This window comes from Ixodes scapularis, unplaced genomic scaffold (assembly GCF_016920785.2).
Source record: "Ixodes scapularis isolate PalLabHiFi unplaced genomic scaffold, ASM1692078v2 PGA_scaffold4__175_contigs__length_147842914, whole genome shotgun sequence".
Taxonomy (NCBI): domain Eukaryota; kingdom Metazoa; phylum Arthropoda; class Arachnida; order Ixodida; family Ixodidae; genus Ixodes; species Ixodes scapularis.
This window is the reverse complement of record NW_024609879.1, coordinates 121,133,452-121,145,615: the sequence shown is the minus strand read 5'-3', so window position 1 is coordinate 121,145,615 and position 12,164 is coordinate 121,133,452. Positions and strand designations below refer to the sequence as shown.

The 12,164-nt window shown below is 45.6% G+C and overlaps 1 pseudogene; it reads left to right on the top strand.

Annotated features, from left to right (window-relative positions):
• LOC8043377 overlaps positions 1-12,164 on the top strand; it is an 83,003-nt pseudogene that overhangs the window by 51,265 nt on the left and 19,574 nt on the right.

The following is a 12,164-nucleotide window of genomic DNA, read 5'->3' as shown; positions in this document are numbered from 1 at the left end:
AATAAGAGACTTGCTGAGCGTGAACTAAAACCACTAAATAAGTAAATGTTTGAAAAGTGGGTGCGTGGGCCGGCCGGTGGTGCAAGTCGTGCAACAGGCCCCAGGCTAGTGGTGCGAAAACGCCCCGGCGAGGTTGTTCAGCCTCTTATCGGTCGTGGTTTTGCACCGGCAGCATAGCGCACAATGTTTGCACTGCTTAAGTCATAAATAAACTGTCATAATATTTCTAGTGATATTAGTATTATCTGGGCTGTCCCAGCTCGGACATTTTTAAGCTGTCTTTTACGGTGATGACCAGATCTGGTCAGAGTTAGCCCACACGTCGAAATCCGTATTCTTCGTTGGATTTCTACGTTGTTCGTTCCAAATCTGTTCAGCTGGCATAGAAAATACTAGTCCCTTTGCCGATGTGAGGCCCCAACTGGGGTATAAAACGTGGCTAGTCACCACAAGACTGAATTAATAAATTTCGAAAAAGTGGCGCTGTGTCGATTCTGCCATGTGCATCGTATAGTTTTTTCTGTTTATTTTTTTATTTTTAGCTCCTTCCGTTTGCACTTCGTTGCTAAAAATATCTTTAAATTTCTGCCTTTCTCGAAACAATTTTAGTGACCCTCCTTGCGTTTTCATGTTTAGGATACGACGCAGTTGAAACCCGAGATGCCAGCACTTCCCGGAATAGGTCCATCACAACTCAGCCAAAATCTCGCTCCGGTAAGACCAATATTGCCAAGCACAAACGATGGAAGGTTCCATCGTAAACGTCGCTGCCAACTGTTTTGTTTTGTTCGCTCAATCGTCTCATACAGGCCCAGAGCACGATACAGAAGCGAGTGGGAAATTTCAACGCAGGATACGGGAACTTTGTGAAAAAAATTTCAGTAGCTTGATCACGCTTGAAGGCCGGGGAGCAGAGAATGTTTGTGATTGAGCTGGGATTATGCAAGGCGTGTATGGGATATCACGATGTTGAGGTCGCACGATGCCATGGTGTCGCGGAACATCACGTGACATCCTGGCGTCAATATATCACGTGATGTCTGATACTCGGACATCAAAGAATCATGTCATATCACGTGACATCTTGGTGTCATAGAGTAATGTGACATCGTGACGCCACAGGCTCACGTGACTTCGTGATCCTTCATGACGATTCTTCCTGATGGTTCTTCGTGACCGTTTTGGGTGACGGTTCTTCATGGCTGTGTTTTGCGACGGTTTCTTGTGAAGGGTTTCTCTTAGGATTCCGCGATAAAACAATTGTGTGGTAAAAAGCATCTGAAACAATAACAAAAACAGCACAATGCGGATTTCTATGGCAGTAGTCTTGTACGCACTGTTTGTATCTTTGAAGAATGAATACACAAAACCAATCGTCTACGTCATTTCATCTAATCGCGCTGTTCTGAAAGCAGACGTGTCGGCCATGGTGGCGATCGAGGATGGGCGTGGCTCGGTATATTTGCGCTCTTTGCATTTCGATTCGTTCCTTGTTGTTCTTATCTTCGATTGTCGGAATCTCTTTGGATACCGAGCGATAAGGAATTCCCGCGACTCGCCGCACCCGGTGTTTTAAATGAATAAAAACAAAACGTTGTTTGTGCGTCAGTGAAGTACACCTATAAGCCTCTGCCAGCTTAAGGAACTAGAAATCACAGTCTTGCAAGAATTGAAAAGGTCCCCTGGGGGTGTTACAGGCGTTACGTTATAGTTACTTATCACAAGTTCGCCTGCACAGACACAATTTTTGGCTTATAATGGTCCAGCTTCGTGATTCGTTCTTCGGCGTTCTTATGGACTAATAGCTTATTCTTAATGGATACGGAATGATATGATGCTTGGGATTATCCCCGCCCTGCATTTCTAAGGTTGTATGGATGGATGCTAATGGCTCTACCCTTTATAATGGGTGGTAGCTTGCGCCACCTGTTCTAGAAGTCAGTGACTCTACGTTTCCACAGTAGTCTTTAACGGCTCCAAAACGAGCTCACATTTGCAGCGCTAGCTATTAGTGGGACACTTTGCGGTTTCACGCCATTGGCCGTGCTCCATATCGAAGCAAGTCTTTTTCGGCACTCCTCCAAAACATTCCACGGGCCGCTGATAACAAGGTTAACAAGCAAGCGAGATAACATGCATGGGCGTGCATGGTAGCAAGATAAGATGGATGGTCCGTAAAACAGTCCCCGAGGGAAAATCTGGCATCGCACTGGGTTAGGTGCACGTGTGACCCAGAATTAGCACAAACAACTATAATTCTCTGGAAATACGGGGATAAAACCGCCTAAGAATTTTACGATACATTCTACATCAGAAAGCAAGGAGAAAGCAATAGCCATAATGCCCCGTCAGTGCACCTGGCAGATGCAGTTTTATTTTGTAAACGAATATCCAAACATATGATATTAATAGTGTATATTTCTTTCAATAAACCTTCATATGAGAGTGTACTTCGTCTTGTCTATTCCCTTGTCCCTATTTATGAGGCACTTTTCGTTCAGAACGTGCGATTATTTGTACCGAAGTGACGTACGAAAACACGCTCCCCTCTTACGCAGACAACAGCTGAAATACTCTCTACCTAATACACAATCATTGGTTACCAAACTTTGGGAATTTTAGACTGGTGTGTTGCTCGGTTTAATACGAAACGCCTATGCGGACTCCATAGCGCGCGCTCGCACCTTTACCCTTCATTCAGTCCATCTGCTCCGAAACGACACCTTAGCGTCTGCGACGTGATACCTGAGCTGTCGCTGTTTCCCCTTATGGGTAACGTGTTTACAATTTTCTAGTAGCCGATTACAATGATAATTAATGACAGTGAGCTAGTCGCCTATATATCTCACTCTTAACAGGTAACTTCAGAAGTGCAAACAACGAGGTGAACTCTATTGACAATTCTCATCCTGTTTCTATTTTTCTCCTCCTTGAATTAGATATCTACGCCACAGTTTCTCCAGAAGTCCATGTTATAATCGATAGTGCTCACACCAAAAACTTCAAAGTCAAGACCAAAATCATGGAGTATATGGCCATCTTCATTGCTTGCGTGAGTATGTCCTACTCCTAATAAAATTTCCGTTATAAAAAAAAAGTTTACCTTCATTGGTTTGCATAAAACTGATCATTACAATTTCAATCAACGCTATCAAGATTTTTATACCTACTATTTGTTGTCGGAGTGAAGCGCGAGTCTCGGGTTTTAAATCTTGTTCGCGTCTAGAGCGGCCACTTGAGTGAAGTTTGACCACCTAAAGTTTAAATCCTGCCGTGCAATCCTGCCGCAATCCCGCTCCCCGGGGCCAAAGCACGCAACTAAAGTGCGCCACCACAGGTTCGTCGCATTACAGAAGTGAACTCAATATTCGAAGCTTATTTTCGCTATGTTACTTTAACAGCACAGCGCTTCGTTCCGCCGGCGAAAGCCACACATCGTTGTTTGATGATGGGTGTACTGGGCGGTGGGTGTACCGAGGCGACCTACACTCCAGGGTTGCGGAATGGGCACCCCCATTCCATTCCAATTCCATTCCGGGGAATTAGAGTTTTCGATAATTCCACTCCCTTCAACTCCTAGGAATGGCGACACTGGGCCCCTTCCCACTCCTGGAATGGCTAAATCGTTCCATTCGATTCCTCTAATTCCTAAACGTTAAAAACGCCACTTGACAGCTGCATTACGTTGCAGGGTTGGGCAGAACTATTAAAAATGTATTTGGAAATACAAATACTGGGATAGATGAAAATAGTTGCTAAGATACTGATACTCAAGGCTCAAATATATCTGTAAAAATGTATCGCAATTCGTATCGAAAATACATTTTAAAAAAGAGGCAAAAATTCTTTGGAAATACAAATACAAGAATACATTTTAGGGAGGGCAGAAATATAAATACTGATAATGCAATACAGTTTTCAAATTTCTTTGACACGCCAACTGCGATGAGGCTTTAAGTTTGAAGTAAAAGCTTTTGTTTTTGTCCCAAAATGATTTCTTTGCAGGCTTGACACTTTGCCTAAAATGTAGTGGTTCCGGACGAAGAGTCCACAATGGGTTTAAAAAAACGTTCCATGAAGGACTGACCGCGGTCCCTTCCCTGGCATCCTGTCTGTCTGACCAGTGATGCGAAAAGACTTCGACCTCTAAATAAATTCCTTCAAAACATCATCACTTCCCTGTCCAATAAGGGCGCCCCTGTCAGGACTGATCACATGACGTCACATTGGGACGAACTAGTATTCTTGAATCTGTAGGTGTTGCCTTGAACATGAAACTTTACCCATGCTGCTGTATGAAAGGACAATACGTACTTTCGTGGTAGGTGGCCTCGTTGAAGACCATGCGGGCAGTTGCATTTGGAATTTTCGAGAAAAGTGGACCACCTGAAGCATTCTGAAGCACATGTCTTATCTTCTGTTACGGTTGAAAAATCGATACGGTGGCATTCCTGCTGTGACGGTCCTTCTTGCCGACTCTCCGCCTCCAACGCATGAATGGCAGTCTTCAAGTTTCGACTCGCATCATTCAAAGAGAGACCTCGTGGATTGCGACCTGAGATGGCCGGCTCAGGTGCGAGCTCTCCGAGAAACAGCGTGCTCGAGACGAGTCGCAGGAGTATGAAGTCTGGGTCGGCACAGCGAGGCCACGTCTGGCCTCCTTCCTGGGTATCGGATCACCAGAGCAGCGGGTCACGTTCACGTCGGCTGATGACATACCCTAGAGCCGTGCAATATCACAGGCGCAGACGCATTCGGATATGTATTGAACTTCACTGGTGAAAGGCGCCACCACCCCCCACTCCCTTCCCCCTCTGTTTTTTTGCTTTGATGCTTGTTTTTTGTATTGCATTTTTTGTTTTTTGCGTATAAGTCTGTTAGAGCCTTACGTGGGTTCGCAGTATCCCGCTCATTTCATTTCTGAACGACTCCCTGGGTGGCTCGGTATAGCTGAACGTAATAAATAAATAAATAAATAAATAAAGTAAGTATAAAGAACCTATCCCATTCCATTCCCATTCCATTCCTGGCAAAAGGCATTCAATTTAATTCCCATTCCATTCCCATTCCATTCCGGGGACGCGAAAATGCGGAATGATTCCGGAATCATTCCAACTCCGAAGTGGCAACTCCGCAACACTGCTACACTCTAAGAAAAAAGGGGAGCGTCACTTTCTCCCTCAGGGGAGCAAAAACGCTGACACAACCATTGCCCCAGGAGTAACTTTTGCACCCTTGCATTTAGGCCCCGGGGACTAAATGTTGCGCCCTTACCTAATTCATTACTAAATTGCGCCCTTACACACCTAGGTGGCGCTAGTCAACGTCAAATTCAAAATTGGTAAAAAAAATATGCTATCGCTGATTTAGGTTTTTTTCACACTCATTACATTGACATATGCACAACGCTTATTTCACATTTGTACACGTATCATACATTTTAGCATAGACAATGAATTAGAACACAGATGAAACAGGCACAACACACATACAATGAATGACACACTCATTCAATCTTTTCTTTTTCTTCATTTATACTCATTTCATCGCCAACCCCAAGAGCTACCCATGCGCCTTTTATACTGATCAAATGAAAGAAGTCGTTTCGTCAGTGACCCTCACAACCGTGAGCGATGTTACGAATGTGGTGCTGTTTCCGCACCAATATTGTTCTCCACAATTGTTGCTAAACTTTCCAAGGAGTGTATCTCTTACTAAGAAGTAACGGTACACACAGTAATTATTTGTGACAGCCTATAAAACAGCGTCCTAATGTTCTCGCTTCCCCGCATAGACTGGCCCACTTTGCGCATGCGCGTCTCCGTGGTAATCGCATCGCCTCTTGCGAAAAACAAAACAGAACAAAAACACAGGTTTTATAGAATACAAAAAGAAAAGAAGACAGAATTAACCTTTCTTTTTGTCTTTGGAAACGTTTTTAAAACGTTCTACGCGGCTATTTTCATCCCAGTTAAACCAAAAGCAAAATATAGACGCTTTCAAAGCACGTTTCGAAGCATGCAAAGGGAAGGACGCCAGGACAACGGTCAAAAGCCGCATGGCCAGTGCATAAACAATGGTGACGCTCGAGTCAGCGCTGGCTTCCACGACGTGCTGGAGCAGAGGCTACGATCGTTATAAAGTGAACTCCAACCCTTAAACATGGCCCCTCCTGCAATTTTCGATGCTACGATTGCCTGGGGATATCTCCCCCGGCGTTCCAAAACAGTAAGTGCGTCGCTAACGCAGGCCATCGGCGATGCAGCAGACGCCGCCATCTTGCCCTCGCGTCTTTTTCTCCCGCACCGTTGTTCCCGCGCGCCTCTCGCTGCTTTTGATCCCGCCCTTTTGCTCCTGCGGCTGCTTTTGCCCCCCTCGCCCCTCTGTTAGTCCCGGTAGTCCCGATCGAGTGCAGTTAGTCCTCAGCATTTGTGCACGGTACGTAGCTCGAACCAGATTGTCTCTTCGGGGAGCAAATGGGAGTTTAGAGGACCAAATGCTGCCGTTATCCTTTGAGGCCATCTTTTTTCTTAGAGTGTACGGGGGCGACCCGCGGTGCCTAAAGCGCTCGAAATGTGAAGTTTTTGTTCCTGGGCTCACTACTGGCCAGAGCCGCTAAAAGCTTCTTTTTAGTCAATATACAAAATATAAGTGGCGCGAACCGTTTCAAATATTTGTAAAAGTAGTTTTTGTTCAGTATTTTGGATCCGAAAAGAAGCAAATGCATTTTAGAAAGTACGGAAACGAGAAATGACCCGCCGACATGCCCGCCGCCAAGTGGTGGAAAAGGCGGCGCATACTAGAAAGGTGTAATGGGATGAGGCAGCGACGAGCGGCGAGCGTAGAAAGGTCCCGGATGTACGCGACGGCGCTGCGGTCGAGGATCCGACCGGTTTCGAGCGTTCCGAAGGCCTTCGCGAGCAGGTTTGGCTTGCGGTTAGGCCATTTGGCTGTATGGCAGCTCGTAGTGGCTACCGTTCTGAACTGATCTCTACTCCGCAATTGCTGTCGTTTGTGGGCAATGAAGTGTCATGCCGAATTAGTGTTTAATCATGGAGCAAATGCAATTCAAGCCGCCTTTACTGCCCGCTTTATTCAGCCCATCCAGTACATGCTTTAGTGGCGCCCTCTCGAGCCGTCGACACGGAGTGCGGCAGCCGTGGACGCTCGCTGAGCTGATTACCTCTCCTCTAGTTCACAGACACTCAAGCGCCCAAGGAGGTTATTTTTTGCTTGTTCTTGTAATTTTAATTTACCTATAGGTTTTAAAATAAAGTGAAATTCGAGAAAAGAAAAAGAAAAGAAAAGTTTAATTAAGTTACTACGATCATTGCGCTCAGGTTTGATGCAAATTAAAAACCAGTAAAAATAGTCCTTGCTGGGCCCCTTTAAGCTCACAGCAACTATAGATAAGCAGGCTGAAGGGTTCAACTATTAACCTGACCTGAAAAGGCAAGACGCCTTGCGAAAAAAAAAGTTTTGACTAATAGTGGAGGCAAACAAAACAATCTATTGTCACGAATGAAAAATGATGAGGCGGCGAATAACTGAAGAAACTAAACGTATAATAGGGCGAACTTGTGCCCTAAACAAAAGAGAGAAAGGCTAGCGTCGCAGGCGTCGATGTCGGCGAAACAGCAGGATCGAGCGCTGGGGCGAGACTGACTTCGGCTCGCCACGCGGAGCCCCTTTTGTACGGAACAAAAGGGGCTGGAACGATCGGCCTAGAAGATTCGGCGCGTAGAACATTCTGACCTAGATCAACATTACAGAGTCACCAAAAATGTGTACCCGCGGCCAGGCATCGAACCCTGGCTTTTTGCAAGGAAGGCAGCGGCGATAACCATTAGGCCACGAGCGCGCTTCTTGCTTGGCCAGTTGCGCCCGCGGCAATACGACAGGAGAGAAAACGTGTAGAGAGAGATATACGAGAAAACATGTCCTCAGAAGCCCGTTTTACTGTCAGCGCATTTCAAAATTGCGACCCGATCCTAAGACTCTTGTTTTCCCCGTTTCTATTCCTCGACATATGTAAGATTTAAGAAATCTACCCTGTTTCTCTGCCTCGCTAGCATCACTCTCTGGATCAGATACAGCTAAAGCAAAGTGAAAACGTGCTTTATGCTCTAAGCGAATCTGTTTTATTATCTCTCATACGGGATGTTATATTTTATAGGTAAATTTAAAATTTCGAACACTTTCATACGTGGACGTGCAGCTCGTCTTAACCAAGATCACAACTTTCCACGTGAGTACAACAGCCTCAAGATCCGTGTCCGTAGACTCCAAGCTGGGAAGTTTTCGTAGATCGTTTCCGTCGTTCTTAACCATGGTGCTTGGAATGCGGCTCCGACTTGTGTGCTCCCCGCGTCCCGAAATGTAGTCCCTCGATTTCCGCCTGCTGACGTCGTAGAAGCTTCATGCTGTCGTCGGTTGCGATCCTGGCAGTGTTGCAGCAGCTGTGCTGTATGTTGCAGACGCCTGTTCTGCTGCAGGTCGCTCTCCAGTGTGGCAGTCCACGGAAGCTTGGGCAGCCAGAAGTTGTAACGCCTCAACGACAGCGATACTCGCGTTCTCTCATGATTCTCACTAGCATTCCAAGGGCCAACGGCCAGGATCGCTCCGTCCGACAGGATTACACTCTGGCTTGTGTGACGTCGTTTGTGCCTCTTGGGGACCATTTTTGGTCTATTAGACGCTCAACATACCAGTCGGGGAGGCGCTTCCGGCACCATACCTTAGCTCTCTCGCAAAGAAACCACCACGAAATCCGGAGCTCTGCAAGCCAGTTTTGCGCACTCACACGCAGCTGTGGCGTCTTTCTCGTAAAGAACGCCGGGGATGACAAAAAAAAAAAAAGGCTTACAGAATTTTCTAATATTTGAATACCCGAAGATATCGGAGACGGAGAATGGTGCCGTCGTAAGTAGCATCTTCCGGCTTCAGCAGAGCACTCACCATAGAAAAAATCTAGAAAAAAAACAAAACAAATGAAATGCGTATTTCAGTTTAGTACCGTAGGCTCTGTGAATAAACCTGATTTATGTCCAAACCAGTCAAACATTCATTTGTTCTTTGATTCGGAAAAAAAAAAAAAATCTTCTTGTACATATTTCGCCTATCTGATTTTTTTTGCCGGTCGGGTTTATCGTATCCGGGCCGATTCACTCCGCTTGACGCGGTGGTTTTTTTCTGTCAGATTTTTCTTGCGTATTTCAGTCCTTAAATTCAGCTATAAGTTTTCAAAGAAAAAAGGTACGTCGTCCGTGACTGAAAACCGTCCTCGGGAGACGATCTGCGGAGACATGCGAGACACTGTTACACTTCGTTTCCCCTTAAGTCCAAACGCAGCCGACGCTACGAGCTGATGGAACCAATCAAACAGCGTCAAGAGCGCACCGTCATGATGTTCGTCATGTTTCTCTATGTGCCCTAACATCGCTGAACCAATCATAAACAGAGAATACCGAGTGACTTGCCCTTTCGACGCTGCTTGATTGTTAACATTAGCTCGTAATGTCGGCTGTGTCTAAACTTAAGCTGAAACCAAATATAGTGACGTCCACCTCGCTGGAGAGCGCAAGACAGTCTCATCTCGCTAAATCATTTTTGGCCTATAGTCACATTTTCGTTATTACGTCGTGCACCTCTACAAAACAAAGCTACGTTAACAGCGCTCATGCACATTAGCGCCGTTCTTGTGGCGGATTATGCAACCACATGCCTATGCGGAGCGTAGGTTCGTCTGCTAATTGTACAGGTGTCGTGGTGACTGACGTCTGAACGCCGAGCTCTGATTGGCTATGATCAAAGGATATCGGTAGACCTCAGGGCAGCTTGCTTTGAGGTCGACCCACAATCCTTCAATCAGAGCCAACCAAAGCTCGGCGTTCAGACGTCAGTTACTACGACACCTGCATAAGAAACAGACGAATTTGCGCTACGCATTGGTTCTAGAGAAAGTGAGAGACAGAGAAAAAAACGAGTAAAGTTACGAGGAGTTTATCAGCACTTAAAAACAATTTTCGGTTCATTTCCTTCTCATGCAAACGAAGTGCCGCGATAATTGAGGAGCTGCACGCTTCTGTACATTCTGCTGGACTCATTCACGCCATTCACAGGACGTATTCACAGAACGTAATGGTACCTGTCACGGGACGTAGTGGTATCACGTGTGTCCTGGCATCACAATGTTTCATCCGGCATTATGTCACGAGATTTCACATGATACCAGGTTGTGACGCGGCATTATGACGCCACGCGACGTTAGGATGTCATGACGGGATGTAAAGGTGTCGCTAAATTTCACGCAAAGAAACTCTAACGAGCCATCAAGATGGTCGAATGGACAATCTAGGGATACACCACCTTGTATGTCTGTTGAACCACCAAAAAAAAAAAAAAATCATGATGGTCTTTTCGACCAGAAATGCAGTACATTGGAGTAGATCTCAAATGTCAGCGGTCTTATGTTAAAAAATGCCACTTTTGGACACTTCCACACATTATAGCAGACATTTTTCATCTAGAAACGTTTGTACTATAAAGCGATAATTATTCATTTTACTCGTGCATTTCCCACTGTCTGAAGCAAAGTTGCCAAAACGAAGTCCACACTTGACACGGAACAAAACCGTAGAAGTTTTATGGGCATTTTAAGGGTCTTCGGTACAAGTTCCTTTAAGAATCTGATCTCAGCTCGCGAGATCAAGTCAGCGAACCTTCATCGGCTGGCACTAATAAGCTGATTCTTTAAAAACAACTTAATCTAAATTACCATTAAGTTCCCGGTTAACTTCCAGTCCAAAACACCAAAGAGGCAGTCCTAAGCCATGAAGCTTTCTGCAGAAATGAAAATACTTGTGCTGTACGTTGAAAGATGCGCTGCCATCGTTCTTTCCTTTGGTGTATAATTCTTTTGTTAGCTTTTACACCATACCAACGCGCTCACCTAAAACACTAGTCTAAAATTTAGGCGGGCAGTATTAGAGTAAGGAGCAGAATTCGGTGAACGCTGCCACAATTTCTGCGATACTAATCCCCCCAAGGACATATTCGTGAAACTGAATAAGCATTGTCTAAGCAGGTTGTGCATGCGCACACTCTATAAAGACAACACTCTTTTTGTTTTTTTTTCTTTCTTGCGCGGAGGATACGGTTGATAAATAAGGCAAAAACGTTTTTCTTGTCCATTGCACGTGCGCAGATCTCAATGTCGAGGCAAACCGTTCACTTTTGTTTTGCGTATGATCACCAGTATTATACTTTGCTTCACCACGGCGCAGCCGACTCTACGAACCAATTTGTTCATAAACCAATGGTAAGACAATAATGTCATGGTGTTCGTCAGCTTCCTTTGCGTATATACTATCTTTGACTACTCAATTCAAACGCCGATATCGTGCGCGTTTTGTACACATCGCGACACTGTTAGCGCGAACACGACATCGGCGCTTTCTAGCATTTAATTAGGAAAGAGTATTAGTGGGCACACAATTTTACCCCTTGTATTAGAGCCCTTAATGGGCTCTTTCTATAACAATGATATCTTGGATGACAACCTTTCGGATCTAAGAGAAAAACACAGAAAACTGGCGATCGCTTGTTCGCGCTAACAGTGTCGCGCTCTGTACGTGTGTTTGTTTTTAGGTGACCAGTCTTTGACTGTGCTCTAACTTCTGGTAAAACGCAGCATATAGTTGTGTTCTAAGTCTAGTTTTCTTCAGCTTTGAACGTATTGCTAGTCTGTGTCACGACTCAAGATGCCAATGATTGTTGTCTGGAACATCTGCCAAACTTTCGTGACAGACAAGGCTTATGCATACCTCCTTTTCATTTTTTCTCTCTTCAGTGTTTTGTTTCCTCGCTCTATCGCTGCCCCTGTGTTATGTGCAGTCAAGGACGCGTCAAGTTGTGCCATAACGCATCTTCCCTCGAACGTCACCGTGAAATTGTCATCGCTGACAGCTTCTGGCGTCGTTTGGTGTTGTTCGGCCTTTTAGAGCGCAGCTCTTAGGGGCCCGTTTCCGGCTTGAGCGGCGTCGGCGTCGCCGTCGCCGTCGGCGTCGGCGTCGGCGTCGGCGTAACCGCGCGGTGCATCATGGGAAATGTCCCATAATGCACCGCGCGAGCCCCCCACCGGGGTCACGTGACCTCGTGGGGGG